The following is a 14,748-nucleotide window of genomic DNA, read 5'->3' on the forward strand; positions in this document are numbered from 1 at the left end:
CTGAGTGTGGAGTCACCCGGTATGTGTTCAATGCCCCTTTTAGTGTCTCTTTCCATGACAGGGCATTTGCAATTGCCAGGTGAATTATGCTTTTTATGAATCCATTCATCCTTTCAACAAGGCCATTGGCCATTAGATGATATAATGACGTTTTTCTGTGTTCAATGGCTCTCTCTCATAAAATTCTGATAACATTCTGTACCTCTGTCGACATAAATTGAACACCGTTATCCGATAGTATTTCTTAGGCGTCTCCTTTTCAGTTAAAAATCTCTTTCAAAAACCTCACAATTATTATAGCCATAACAGTTCCTTCAGCAATGCCCCACTCTACCCACTTAGATGTGTAATCTAATAACACGATATAGATTTTCTAGGCCTCCAGTGTTTTATATGGTCCTGTAATATCGATAGCTAATTTGGTCCATACTGACTTTGGAACTTCCACCGGCTGTAAAGGTGTTGGTTGTACTTTCTTGCCTTTATCGCTAACAGCACATGCTCTGCATTCCTTAACCATTAGTGCCATCTCACTCCACATACCTGGTCACCAGTATACTTCTCTCACCCTTCTTTTAGTGAGGCTTCTCCACAGATGACCCTTATTTGCAAGCTCAATTGTTCTTTTTCTTAATGTCGCTGGTGGAATGATACGGTCTCCTCTGCATACGCATGTGTATATCTGAAATCTCATCCTTTATCTGAATAAATATCTTGAGACTTTGGTCACCATCTTTCCAATCACTTCCAATAGCCCTTCTCAAATAATCTTGTTCAGCAGCTTCAGTGACTGCTTTGGCCCATTCTTCCTTGGACACACCAGAATTTATCTGTCTGTGCTATTATGCACTCTGTGCCATGTCCCTCTTGAAACTCATCGTGCCCCTCATATAGTTATCACCACAGTTCCAAGACAACCTTGAAAAGCAGTCTGCAACAATATTAGACTTGCCTTGAGTATATTTCACCTTGATATTATACTGCATAATGTCTAGAACCCACCTCCTGATCCGGGCTGATACTAAATGTGGGCCTTTTTAATGAATTGGTGGTTTGCAATCTGTTCTTAGCTCAATTGGCACACCCCAAATGAGGCTTCTAAAATGTTCTAATATCCACTGCACTCCCAACGCTTTGCTCTCAATGGTGGAATAATTTCTTTCCGTCCCTCTTAAAATTCTTGATGCGAAAGCAATTGGCACTATTCTGCCATCCTGCACTTGTTCCAGGACTCCTCCCAATCCAATGTTACTGGCATCCACTGAAATTATATTCTTGGCACTACAGTCAAACATCTTCAATGTTGGAGCTTTGTTTATATATCTCTTTGTTTGTTCAAAATCTTCTCTGCCATCATCGGACCACGTGAATCTTGCACCCTTACTCATATGTTTTGTCTTGTCTGAATAATGATGTATACATTTCGAATGGTATTCAGGCAACCCCAAAAAACTCTGGAGCTGATCCTTATTTGTAGGTTCAGGAATATTTAAAATTGTATCTACTAAAGTTTTTTTGGTTTTATTCCTTCAGCGTTTATGCAATGGCTCAAACTTCACTCTTTTTAATTCTGCATTTGTCTAGTTCAACGTGAGACCTCTTGTATTCCTTGTAAGACACCTAATAGATTTGCATTATGTTCCTCTTCTGTCATTGCCGATATTAGTATGTCATCTTGAAAATAGTGAACTCCCTGGGGACCATTAAAAAAGCTGATGCATTAGTCTCTGGAATACAGCCACTGCTGAGGCTAATCCAAAAGGCATCCTCTTGTATCTAAACACTCCCAACGGTGTGATGAATGATGCGAGGTGTCTAGATTCCTCGTCTAATACCACTTGGTGATAGGCTGAAGATAATTCGAGGGTTGTAAAGAACTTTGCCAGCTTTGCTGTTGTTAGCATCTCTCCTATGTTCGGTAGAGGATGTCAATCCACCCAAATATTTGCATTCAGTTCTCTCAAATCTACACACATTCTGATTGACTCATCAGGTTTGCACACTATAACGATTGGAGATAGCCATTCTGAGCTCTCTATTGGTTCAATAATGTCCTGTTCACACAACCTTGCAAGTTCTTTTTGTAAGGCTTCCCTCGTGCCAATGGGGATACTTCTTTATGCACAACTGGCTTGGTGCCCCTTTTCAATATGATCCTGTGTTTGAAACCTTTCAGTACTCCAGTGGTCTCAATGAACACCCTGGGGAAACTCCTTGGCAGATTTTCACTAGTGTCACAGCTGTCTTCTGTAATGCTTAGAATGGGGATGTTCTCTCCTGTATGTATACGGATTTGCAATGAAGCGTGTTCCCACCATCCTGCAATAGAAGAACCATTTTCTGCTACATACAGTTTGCAGTATGTTTTCCTCTCCTTAAAACATAGATGTACCCACGTATGTCTGATTATGTTGATAGGTGTCTTTCCATACCTGGTTGCTTTCACTCTCGTTGTTTGCAAATCCATTCTTTTCCCTTTCAGTTCTCTTACATTAGTCTCTACATCCACCATGGTATATGGCGAATCTGTATCTAGCATTACTTGTAATGATACACCATGTATAAGCATTGGCATCCAAGGACCTATACCTCCCTCAACCAGTGTTTGTTTGTTTGTTTATTTGTACTGCGCACCGGACCCGAGGGTGTGAGTGCTAAAATCTGTACTTCTTCGTCCATCTCATCTGTGATAGATAATAACAATCTCCTCTAATGCTTTTATGTTTGTCATATTGTTTCCAGTGATGTGACACCCATCATGTTAAATTCTAACAGCGGAGTACAACCCAAGTCTGCCTCTCCCTCTGGTATTCCGGCACACTTGCCAGAATGGCCTGTATAACCACACTTGTAACATTCTGCAGAATATGCCAGACATTCTCTCTCTATGTTTGTGTGTCTGCCTCTGCCACAATTTATAACATCGACCTTGTATTCTGCTAATCGGTTCTCTCTCCCTTCTTGTATTGCTATTGGAATTATTATTTGTCATTTTCTTCACCAATGAAATTATTGTCTCCTCATCGTTTTCCTGTTTTTCATCTTGGTTGAATTTTACTTCTCTGTTCTCCATTTTACTCTGCATTTCTCTCATGCACTTCTCTCCCAGCTCAATTGTCCTTGCTATCTCAATCGACTGCTCCTAAGTGGGGTCCTTTGCTTGCCATAACCTCTGTTGAATGCGGGGACCTGAAAATTATAGTACAAGTTGTTCGCTAAGGTATTCATCAGCCAGACCCGTGGATCTGCACGTTGAAATTAGACCTCTCAGTGCAGCAATGTATGTGTCTACACCTTCTCCTTTGTTCTGCCCTCTGGAAAAGAAATTCTATCTTTCTAAAACTATATTGATCTTGTTTCCAAAGTTTTTTGTTACAACAACTTCATACTTCTTGTTGTTGCCTGAGGTGGATGAATCTCCTGCTCCATCATCTATGTCAGAGTTATCCGGTAGTGTACGAAATATTCGAAGGGCCTCTGCACCTATACAATTCAACAATGTAGCTTCTTTCAGATCATCGTTGAATTTAGCGCCCTCTATTGCCCTCAGATATACCTGGAAACTATCTATCCATTGTTCCCATGTACATACTGGATTTCCTGGATTTGCCAGAAATTTAATTGGAGCTGGGATGTTCTGCATTTTGTTTGATATGCTATAAAGTCCTTATTTCAATGTCTATAAAGTCTATTTTCTTACGCTCTTACCAGATCTGATTTACTGTTAATAATATACTGGCCTCTCTTCTTTATATTCTGGCAATATTTATCTGGTGCCGGAACCTGTATAATTGCATCTGTTTATTCTTGTATTCTTGTCACATCTGCATGTCCTATTAATTACTCTAATACTCTTATCATTGTCTGTTACTCATGTCTTTTTGTTTAGTGTTTTTTTTAAGATCAGCTCTCTCTTCCGTTGTACACTCTGATGCCACTGTGTTTTTGCTGCAATGTCATTTTCTGTGTTTAGTGCTTATTGCGTTGCTCACACTCTTCTATTTCGTTCGTGAACCTTTGTATTTAGTTGCTATGTCAACACTTTGCTCTTTGCAAACATGGCCGCATGTAACAGGCGTTTCGTAAGGTCCTTTTTTTCAAACTACCGTTGTAGCTCGCGACCACAGCTTTCATACGATGCAGTCTTAGACCGTTGTATTTCTTCAATAGTAAGCACACTTTCTTTACAGTTTTCTTTAAAAGTCTTTGTCACAGTACCTTAATCGCTGCTGAACATTTATCTGCTTACATTCCCTTTTGTTTGTTTGTTATGCCTGGAGAATGTTACTTTCACCTTGGACAGGCGTGTGTTTACGATTTCGTAATATGCATTTCCTTGCTTCCTTGCTGGGGACTCTCCATGCCTTCACAGCAAACAATGCCTCGTCCCCAATTTGTTATAATGATAAAGTTTGCTGACACTTGGATATTACTTTATAGTCAAGTATTTATTTATATGAGATGAGATTCCCCAGCTGGGTGCACTCTCCCTTCATTTCAATGTCATCTGCAGTATGGTTCTCGAATCCTGGGGTTCCAGAACCATACTGCATCACATTACATCACATCAACCAAGTACACACATTATAACAGACTCCACTGTGATCGAATTTGCAGGGGACTGAAACAAGCATATATAAAGTCATGGTGCCAACAATGGAAAAATATGGGAAGACCTATGCATTATGCCAAGGATAAGAAAAGTGTGCCAAGAAGAAAGATTGAGCATCTTGGTGCTATGCTATGTTGTACAAAGGGGTGGACATAGTGAGCATCCGGGGCACAACGAGACTGTGTGTTGGACCCTTTTTTGTACTTCACCCTCCAAGGACGGTGTGATATATGTATGGTACATTGCTCCATTGACATCACCCAAAAACATGATAGGATTGGAACACAAATGCACATTTGTTTTGAGTTTAGTATGGTATTACTGTGGTTATGGAGTCGTTGCCATTTTCAGGTGGTAGTTCATTGTGTATGTCCAGCTGCATTGTACCATAAACCCATGTAGGGCAGAGTGGCGCTACGGCGGGATAGTCTTTGAGGTGTCACTGGTTGGTCGGAATGGAGTGACTACAAATGTGGGCTCTGAATATGGTCCCTGGCAAAGCGTAACATGACACAGCATGACTTAGCCTATCGTCACATACTTCAGCATATCAGCTAGCGAAAGAAAGATGTGTATGGATATAAACAAATACATGCAACCTCTCACATCCAGCTATGGTTACTGGGTGACTGGCTGGGCATGTTATGGCAACAATAACCCCCTCGAAATCATTTTACCTCCCACCCTAACCGAGAACATCGACAACTCCAGCAAGGGAACAGCACAGGTTTAAACACCCCTAGACACGTGTCTGTATTAAATTCCCCTAAACAACACAGGTGCACCAACAGAAGTCTTCACACTCACCTTAAACACCACTCTGCTTCACACCACGGATGACCAACAATGTTGTTTTTTTATTTGCATTTTTAATGTGCTCACACAGCCCGGGTGCATCGAGGCGCTGTTACAGGAATATGTCTGAATTGCGCATTCATAATGCGCTTAATATACCCAGATGTTTCTAAGCGTCAACCCAGGATCGAACCTGTGGTTCCTTCGTGTTGTCTTGTTTCCAAGGCGAGCACGTTGCCGCTGAGCTATCCTCCCGGGGCAATGTACATTAGCAACTTGAACAGCCCATTAACTGCTCCAGACAACACGCAAACCATGCCACACCACCACACCTACCCTTTTAGAACGTCACACATCCACATTGCAACAATGCAACCATACCCTATTCCATGTACTCCTACGTTAGTCCCCTATCTCACCTCATGCTCTTGGAGACCCTGAAGCACCAAGAGATCATGGAAGGAAATGGCAGAAGTTGTGCTGGAGAATTCCCAATAACATAGCATAAGTGGAGGGAGCAAAGATGCTCAATCATTCTTCTGGGTGGCAGAGCTCTGCCTGCCCCAAGGGACCCCAGTGACTTGCAGTAGCAGTGGAGGAATGTAATGCTGGTTCCTCTGCACTCACTTCTGGATCCCAGAATATTTGCTTGGTGAGATTATATATCCTCCTGTCAAGTCGAGTGAGAAAACACGGAAGCAGGGCGGCTGCCATGATAAACAAATGCTTGGCAACAGCTTCAGTGATACGAGTAGAGGAGCCGGAATGGACACCGTTTTGGCCCTACAACTATTAAATCTGCACCACGCAACCGAGGCTTTTCCAAAATAGCATGAACTGAATCACTTCTAGAGACTCACAGTTTTTGCAGATAGGGCACAGGTAGATTATATTATTGTAGTATTATTATATTATTGGCTCAGGATCACACACTTTGTTTAAGCAGTGAATCCAGATTTGAACCCACTCTGGAATTCGGATACTTGGCCAAATACGTTCTGAGATTTGGTACACATGTCTGCTTCCAAGTAGTACAATGATACTGCCTTGTAGAGCTTACTTGCAAAGCACCAGTCACATAATAGGGCAAAATAAAAATGTTTTTGCAAACATTATAAGACAAGGGAGTCTAATTCCAGCTTGTTTTTCCCACTCTGAATGAAAGACTACAAGTCCCAGAATGCAAAGTAATGCGAGCCTAGAAATGTATGTTAAACCACAATACTTTCAGTACTAAAACACAGAATAAAATATGTCACCTACCTGTAGGAATTGTTTGGCACATACTTCAAGCTTGTTGCTATGCATGGTTTAGGAACATGTGACTATCCACATAAAAACGAACACATTCCTTGCATGTAAAACGTGCAGACATGGCTACAAAGTAAGCTTTAAGTTTATTTTTATTTGTCTTTTTTTTAAATTGTGTTTGGTTATAATCCCTAAACTTAATATAGACAAACCTTTACAATATCACATCTTTCAAAGTGAACGGAACTGTGTTTGAAAATAAAAATAAACATTTCTAAAACACACATAATACAAGCCCCCCAACACCTCTCCTTCCTTTCTCTAAAACAATCTTCTCAAAGTCTTCCCTAAAAATTTACGAATACCTAGCAGCCCCACGGCTTTCCATTATCTTAACCCCTAGGGCCACCCACCCCGCAGTCTTTCCCCCAAGAATAAGTTTCCTTTTATCGCAGGAGATTTAGGGCTCTAAAGATCTCCACTACCGCTGCTGTAAGTTGGACATTATACCCTGAGATCCTTCTGTGCCACATATTTTCAGATAATACCCATTCCAATCTCTCTACAAATCTTCATAGCTTTTTTCCCCTAAATTTCTGTGTCCCTTCACAGTCTAGCAACAAGTGCTTTAGTGATTGATTTGTCGGTGGATTACATTCATTACAATATTGTGCTGCTTTTAGCTCTTGATTTCTAATAGCCAGCATCTCTCCTGTGGGCAGTATATTAAGCCTCACCCTTAAAAAGTCATTCCTAATTCTACTATCTGGGAATTTTACCAGGTAACGTGGACGGAAACCTAGTTTCGAATCAACCACCAGAAAACTGTTCCGCAGGCTTGATGTCCTAACTTTAGCAATGGTATCTATCCAATCTATTAGTTCCATTGCCCACCTTACTTTTAAGGGATTCACTATTAGGATCTCTCTGTCTAAACCTATTTTGGCTAGCTCTTGTACCATTCTATATTCCAAATTCCCCAAGTCCATCGATTTCCGGCTCCCCAGGTGCGCATTAATGTCCTCATATAAAGAGTCTGCTTTCGGCCTTATAATTTCTCTAAATAGTGACATCAGTTTCCATTTGGCCAAGCACCCTAGAGATTTTAGGCCTAGTGCGTGCCTCAGATGCCATCCTGCAGTACTACAGGGAAGGTTTAGGGCCCCCTTCCATATTCTGCCTTCCAATTTTGCCCAATCAAAATCCCATATCTGTGGCTTGGCTTCCAGCCCGTATAACAATATGGGAACAATTTTCATCAAGTGGGGAACAAAATGGAGACCTTTGCTCATAATGTCTTGTTCTACTTTGTGGATTGTTGGGCGAGCGTAAAGCTTGTATCCCAAATATATCATTTCTTCCACTTGCAGGATTGTTTGGCCTTCCAATGCCCAATGTTCAAACATCCTTTTCTTCAGAGGATGCCTGAACACCATTATTTTTTATTTACTTGGGTTTATTTTCAGGCCATTTTTAGCCGCATAGTCTCTCAATCCATTTAACAACCGTTGTAAACCTATAGCAGTGTTATCTAGTAAAACAATGTCGCCTGCATGAGCTAGCCAAAAGATCTTTTTCCCGTTTCATTTCGGACTGGCCAGCCCAGACGATAATAGATTGGCACCTATATCTGCCAAAAATAAGTTTAAGTTTATTCTGTGGCTCACTTTGACTGTCTTGGAAGAAGCCACAGATCTGGCAGGTATCCAGAACTTTGTTAGGGCTTTCATTTGTAAATGCCCCATCACAATTCATTCACACATAAGGAATGGTTCTGCTAATATCAGAGTGCTGTTCTAACAAAGTAAATGCCAAACCACTGGCACTGCAGAAGAGCCTGTCCTCCACAAGAATGTGCTTGGGAGAGCTAGGTCCCATGTGCGACCGGCCCAGATGTTTGGGGACGTGGCTAAAGCCCATAGAGGCCAATGGTGTTGCTCGCCTGGTGAGCACGTAGTGTTTCCTCCTAGCCAAGGGGGATATCCATGAGCCAAACTGTTTAGTTTCTGAATGCTTATTAGCATTCGAGAGAATTCCATTGAGTCATTGGCTGGCAGGAACAGGATCTACCAACCAGTGGTGGAAATGGAAAAAAGGGGTCGGATATAAGTTTGAAATTCAATAAGGACATATTGGAAGCATATATTCTAGGTGAGCGTTTAATTTCAGCTTGCTACTTTGTTACTGTTTTGCCATTGTCTGCTTTCTCTGTGCTATTTAACCGTGTGACACGTGTTTATGAATGACAGCTTTCACTACTTATAAACTGACCACCAGCATGCCACCCATTGTGCCGTTGTCACTTGTAATTCCTTCTTTTCCGCTGATAGAAGGTAATTTGGGCTCTGGTTCACATCCACAAACCTTTTTTTCTGCCATGTCAATTACACCCAATGCATGCTCGGCTAGCATGCAAACAAGATTCCCTTTCAATACACAAACCAAGAGACCGGGTGTGCCCTCCTCATCCCCCGTTTCTATTTTATCGTCCGGGGCACACATGCCATCTCCCCTGACCATTGGAAAAGTTCATGCGTCTTATTGCACGCCATTGAGGCGTGTAAATCCTCAACCTATCCCTGATATTACCATGATGGAATCCACGAAAAATTGCCAAGCACTGCCCAACTCGAATATGTCCATTTCCCCGATTGCATTTCCCCATTTATCACCAGAATACTCAGTTCTCTCAATACATGCAAGCTTACGTGAGTCTCCCAACTCCATGGGAGGGGATGAACGCACGTCTAGCTCGGCTTCAGTGATATGTGAACCTTCTAATGTGCACATGCAACCAATGTTAAAGTCTTTTGCTTTACCCACGCCACGTCCTAATAGACTGCTTCCCACTGATAACTCTGCACAAACCCTACTCATGATACAACCAGCCCTTAAGCCATTAATACCGGCATCTTCAGTCTGTGCAAACTTTTTGAATCACTGGACTCTAAATTAGCCCATCAAGCAACGCAATTTGAGGAATTGATGAAATGGCTTTCTTCACAAAATGTATCCAAAACTCACCAAAGTAATAGAAGTCCGGATGAGTCCATAGTTACGGTTTCAAGCCCCTCGGTTCTATGTATTGAGAAGCCAACCGCTGCAGCACTGCCAACCCAATCCCCAGATTCTGTGGCTTCAGCGGTCATGGTCCCTTGCCCACTTCCTCCAATTTCGGGCATAATAGGTCCTATGGACACTCATCCCGAAAGGGCTCTATCTCCACAATCAAATAATACCGTGCCTGTTGTTAGTGAAGCTCCATCTATCCTGCCAGTCGCTGAGGTAGCAAGTGCGAAAATCACACTGACCTCCGGGCAAGGTCACTTACAACAGTTAAAATCTAGAAATCTCAAAATCCTTAAAAAGAAATCGTCAATTTCCATCAAGAAAACCAAAAATATGATTGGTACAAAACATCCAAAAAGCACTCTAAATGCCTTTTTTAAAGCACTTGGTAAAACGTCAACTACAATCTTACCTCAACAAACTGAGGCTGCTTTAATAGCAACTGAAGCTGAACAACCTAAAGAGGTAGGAGTGGATAGTCAACCCGTATTACCAAGGAGCACTACCAGTCAATTTCAAGGGCCGAATCAGATTCTTTCACCACTCTCGCAACTGGTTCAATCAATTCAACATGCTCCGAAAGTTGCACCTTGTGAGCCGAATTCATTGCCTAATCCCCCTGCATCTGTTAAGTTACTTTTGATTCCACATCTACAGGAGCATGTAGGTCCCTGGCGTCAGGGAGCACTGGTGCAACCACCATCTCTAGCGGTTCCCTTTATACAGCCTAAATCAGTGTCTTTTGCCCTTCCATCCCTTCCTCTTCACCCAGTTGAAGCCGGCATGCCTCAGGTTGCTGTTGATGAACTTAAAAAAAGAGTTGACGACTACCTAGCCATACATTTGGCAAAGGCTTTCTCTCAAGCGGTTGGACATCAACATTCCTCGACTATCATGTCTAGTTGCCCAACTGATGCGCTCTGTCCCCAAAAAATAAATCCTCCTGCCGAATTCCATGACACAAGGCGGCCAGAGATCCATTGGCCACCAAAAACCTTTGACCGGGCTGCTGCTGTGAAATGGACCTCTCGTAACTCTGAAATCCAGACGCATCCACAGCATTTACATCCCCAACGTGCAAATTTCCATACATTGATTTTAAAATGTAGAGAGGGCAACCATCCAGTTTATGACTTAAACCTGCAAAATGTCTTAAACATATTTGGAGAAATTGAAGATTTGCGCAACATTTCAACCTTAGACATCGATCAGGTTGAATTTCTTACTGACTCCCCTCTCTCCATAGTTAGACTCTGGATTCCTTCTGGTGTGGTTTGGCAGTCTATATGGCATAGTAAAATGCTTCTTTTTGACATGGGACTTTTGCTAGTGGAAGACCCTGAGAGTGCATCAATAAGATTTAAAACATCTACCACAAAACCAAACTTTTATCGGGGTACTACTCGGGAAAATCGAGAACTTCCGAGAACCGCAAGCTTACATCAATAACCATCACAATGTACCACTATAACAGAGTTAAGCATTGTTAGTTGGAACTCTAGAGGCCATGTTAATTTAAATTCTTCATTTAAAGATATGTCTGAACTTTATCATATCATAGCACTCCAGGAGACATGGCTAATTAAATCACCAATATGGCATAATTATGAATTGGCCTTGATTTCGGCTATTCCTAGTGGAGGCAGACCGTCATGGGGCCTTCTCATAGCGGTAAACATCACAGCGGGTTTTTCTATAGTGCCGTGGTCCTCCGTTGGGGCGTATATACAGCTTGTCAAAATCATGAAAGATGACAAGGTCTTTGCTCTAATTAACATATATCGAAATGTTATTGCAATGTCTGATGAGACTTTCTATGCTGGTCTCCTTGACATGTTTCATTACATTTCACTAGATCCCATGATCACACACACCATCATTGTGGGAGATCTAAATCTAGACTGTTGAAAAGATAAGCCTCAAGGTCAAACAGTATGCAGGTGGATGTCACTTATGCATGAGCAAAACTATTATATGGTCAATGGTGCAGTTCAGGGAGATGTGCCAGCGCATTACACGTGGCATCGTGGCCTGTGCACTAGCACAATTGACTATATTTATGTTGATCATAAGCTTTTTCAAACTATCAAGTCCTTAACAATCAAAGATCACTCAAAGAGCGACCATAGTCTTTTGATTCTTCATCTTGACTGGAACTTGACACTAAAATGAAATGAGGAGTAATATCGTGGCAATTTAGCAGTTAACAGTTCCCGCTCCCGAGTGAGATGGAATTTGAGGACATTAACCCAATTTGAGCATGCAGTTACTGATAATTCGAAATCCATGCCTCGAAATCAGTATACCGATCTACTGCAACCCTTTGTAAAAACAGTTACGATTCCCCACTATAACATAATTCGACATCCCCATGCATTTGACCACGAGACCCACCAAAGAAGGGCTGAATTTAGAAAGATCAAAAGACAAATTTTAGCCTCAGTATCATCGACTATGTGGCAAGATCTAAAATCTGCCAAATGCAAATATAAAAATTGACTACATGGTCGGAAGGCTACCTTATACCAGCAAGACAGCGAAGCTATGGCTCATGCAATGCGCTATAAAAATTCTTCTGGAATGTGGTTTCTTCTAAACAATCACACCTGTCACCAGGAAGCAGATGCTCAAATTAATGGTGTGTCTGAACAAGTTTGGGTTGCCCATTTTTCAGCCTTATATGCTGACCCACAGTATGCTGTTCTTCCCTATGAGCCAGTCTCAACATCGGTCTGGCAGTTAGGCTCCTCTTATGAAACAATATATACCATCATACAGAAAATCAGCTCTTCTAGAGCCGGGGGACCTGATGGGCTTTCTAATCAGATGTTCAAAGCAAACCCTCATGAATGGGCCCACATACTTGCAACCATTTTCAAAGATATATTGTATACACGATATATACCGTTATCATGGAAGTCCTCTATTATTATTCCCATATTTAAAAAAGGTGACCGGTCTGTCCCCTCGAACTATCGCCCAATAGCGCTTTTGGACGCTCTGGGCAAGATCTTCACTAGATTGGTCCTTCGAGAGTTTAATGTTTGGACAGGGACTTGTAATTTGCGCGATTCCAATCATACTGGGTTTATGGTGGGAATGGGAACTAACATCAATTTATTGTCCCTCAACGCCTTTAAAGCCCAATGTCATGAGCAAAAGCAACAAGTTTTCTTTGCGTTTATTGATCTTAACGCTGCTTTTGACTCAGTTATTCGCTCTATACTAATGAACAAATTACGAAGAGATTGTTGTCCCTCTGCCTTATATGCCATTATACATTCCTTACATCATGACACATCCGTCCAAATTCGTATCATCTTGGACAGACTTCTCTCGAAGACAATCTCTACCTACAGAGGATTGAAGCAAGGGTGTTCATTGGCTTCTGCTATCTTCAACTATTTTATACAAAATGTTAGAGTCCCTCTGTCAAATGTTATCTCAGTCTCTCCTAAACTGAATAATCACCAGATTCAATCACTCATGTATGCCGATGACCATGTTTTAATTTCTAGGACCCAGGTTGGGCTCCAGCGCTTATTTGATGCCATCCAGGAGTACATAAATCAAATGAATTAACAATTAACTTAACTAAAACAAAAATTGTTCAGTATTCACCCATGTGTCAGGGTCCGCTGACGTTTGTCTGGACCTTTAATCATGTCCCAGTCATGGTTGCAGAAAATTATTGTTATTTGGGAATGCATTTTGAAGGGAAACGAAGGGCACAGGGCCAGTTAGAGTGGATTGAGACCAAGTTATCCTCAGCCATATCTCAAGCCCACATCATCATGCATAAATATGGCAAATTTTATATTCTGCCCGTGTAGGATTTTTTTGACCAGGAAAATCATATCAGTATGGTTATATGGTCTTTTATTTATTTATATTTATTATATTATATATCATATATGGTCTTGAAACCATGCTGAGTGTCTCCTCTTTTAAATTTATCCAGTGGGAAGCTAAATTCTGGCGTTTTACACCTGCCTCAATGTACACCGATGGCCTGGATAAGATATGAGCTGGGGCTGCTTTCGCTCCAAGCGCACTATAACTGGCGTCTCTGCTCCTTATTCAAGAAATGCTTGATCTCAACAAAGCTAAAGGTGTTGCTGAAAATATTATCACAGTATATGTTCTCGGCTAATCATGTATTTGTAAACAACTGGCTTCATTGATTCTATCACATATTGGCAAAAGCCGAAATCACTCTTGAACTTCTGCTTTCCAATCCTGACAAAGCAAAACTCAAGATCTACCAGACTGATTGGATAACTACCTGTGACTTATACTTTACCTTTCGCGACTGTGATACACTGCGCTTTCCTCTGAAGAAAGACGGCATTTTACCGCCATACTTGATACGCTGTCCTTCGCTCCCCAGGCGAGATGGCGGATCTGCAAACGAGAAGGTGGGATGGGTTAGTAGGTGAAGCGGGAATAGTGTAATGAGAGGAGTGGTGTTCTGTTGGCAGCTTCAACTCGGTATACAGCAGGTGCTGAGCTTTGGTGCAGATTGATGTCAGTCCTCGTGTGCTGTTGGTGCACCTTATGTGTTGTTACAGTGTTGTGAAGTGCATGCGGGTTGTTGTGCGAGAGATGGTTGTGTGAGATTTTTGAGTGAGATAAGTCTGCAGAAATGCTGAGTTTTTTGTTAGTGGGTTGTATGAAGTTTAACATGCTAACATTCAGAACTCTGTCCGAGTGTGGCGCTCGCCAATCCTCCCAATCTCATCAAGGTGGGCGAAAGGGTTATGTCTGGCAGGGTTTGAAGTGTGTGTGAGGCGCTCCCTGTGCTGTTCTAACACGCTCTGTAAGTGTTCTAATTTCTCCTCGCCGTTCTATTCTAGCGAGCTCTGGAGGTGTTCTAATGCTGATGGATTGATTAATGTGGGTTGGGTGTCTATTCTCCTCCTTGGGTGCTGGGGCTGGTGTTGTGGTCTCCTCTCACAAACTTTCTATCTAAATGTGTCTGCTGGGGGTTTGGATATGGTACGTCCGGGAGGCAGTGGATG

Source organism: Ambystoma mexicanum, chromosome 1p (genome assembly GCF_040938575.1).
Source record: "Ambystoma mexicanum isolate Mex_15411 chromosome 1p, UKY_AmexF1_1, whole genome shotgun sequence".
Classification (NCBI taxonomy): domain Eukaryota; kingdom Metazoa; phylum Chordata; class Amphibia; order Caudata; family Ambystomatidae; genus Ambystoma; species Ambystoma mexicanum.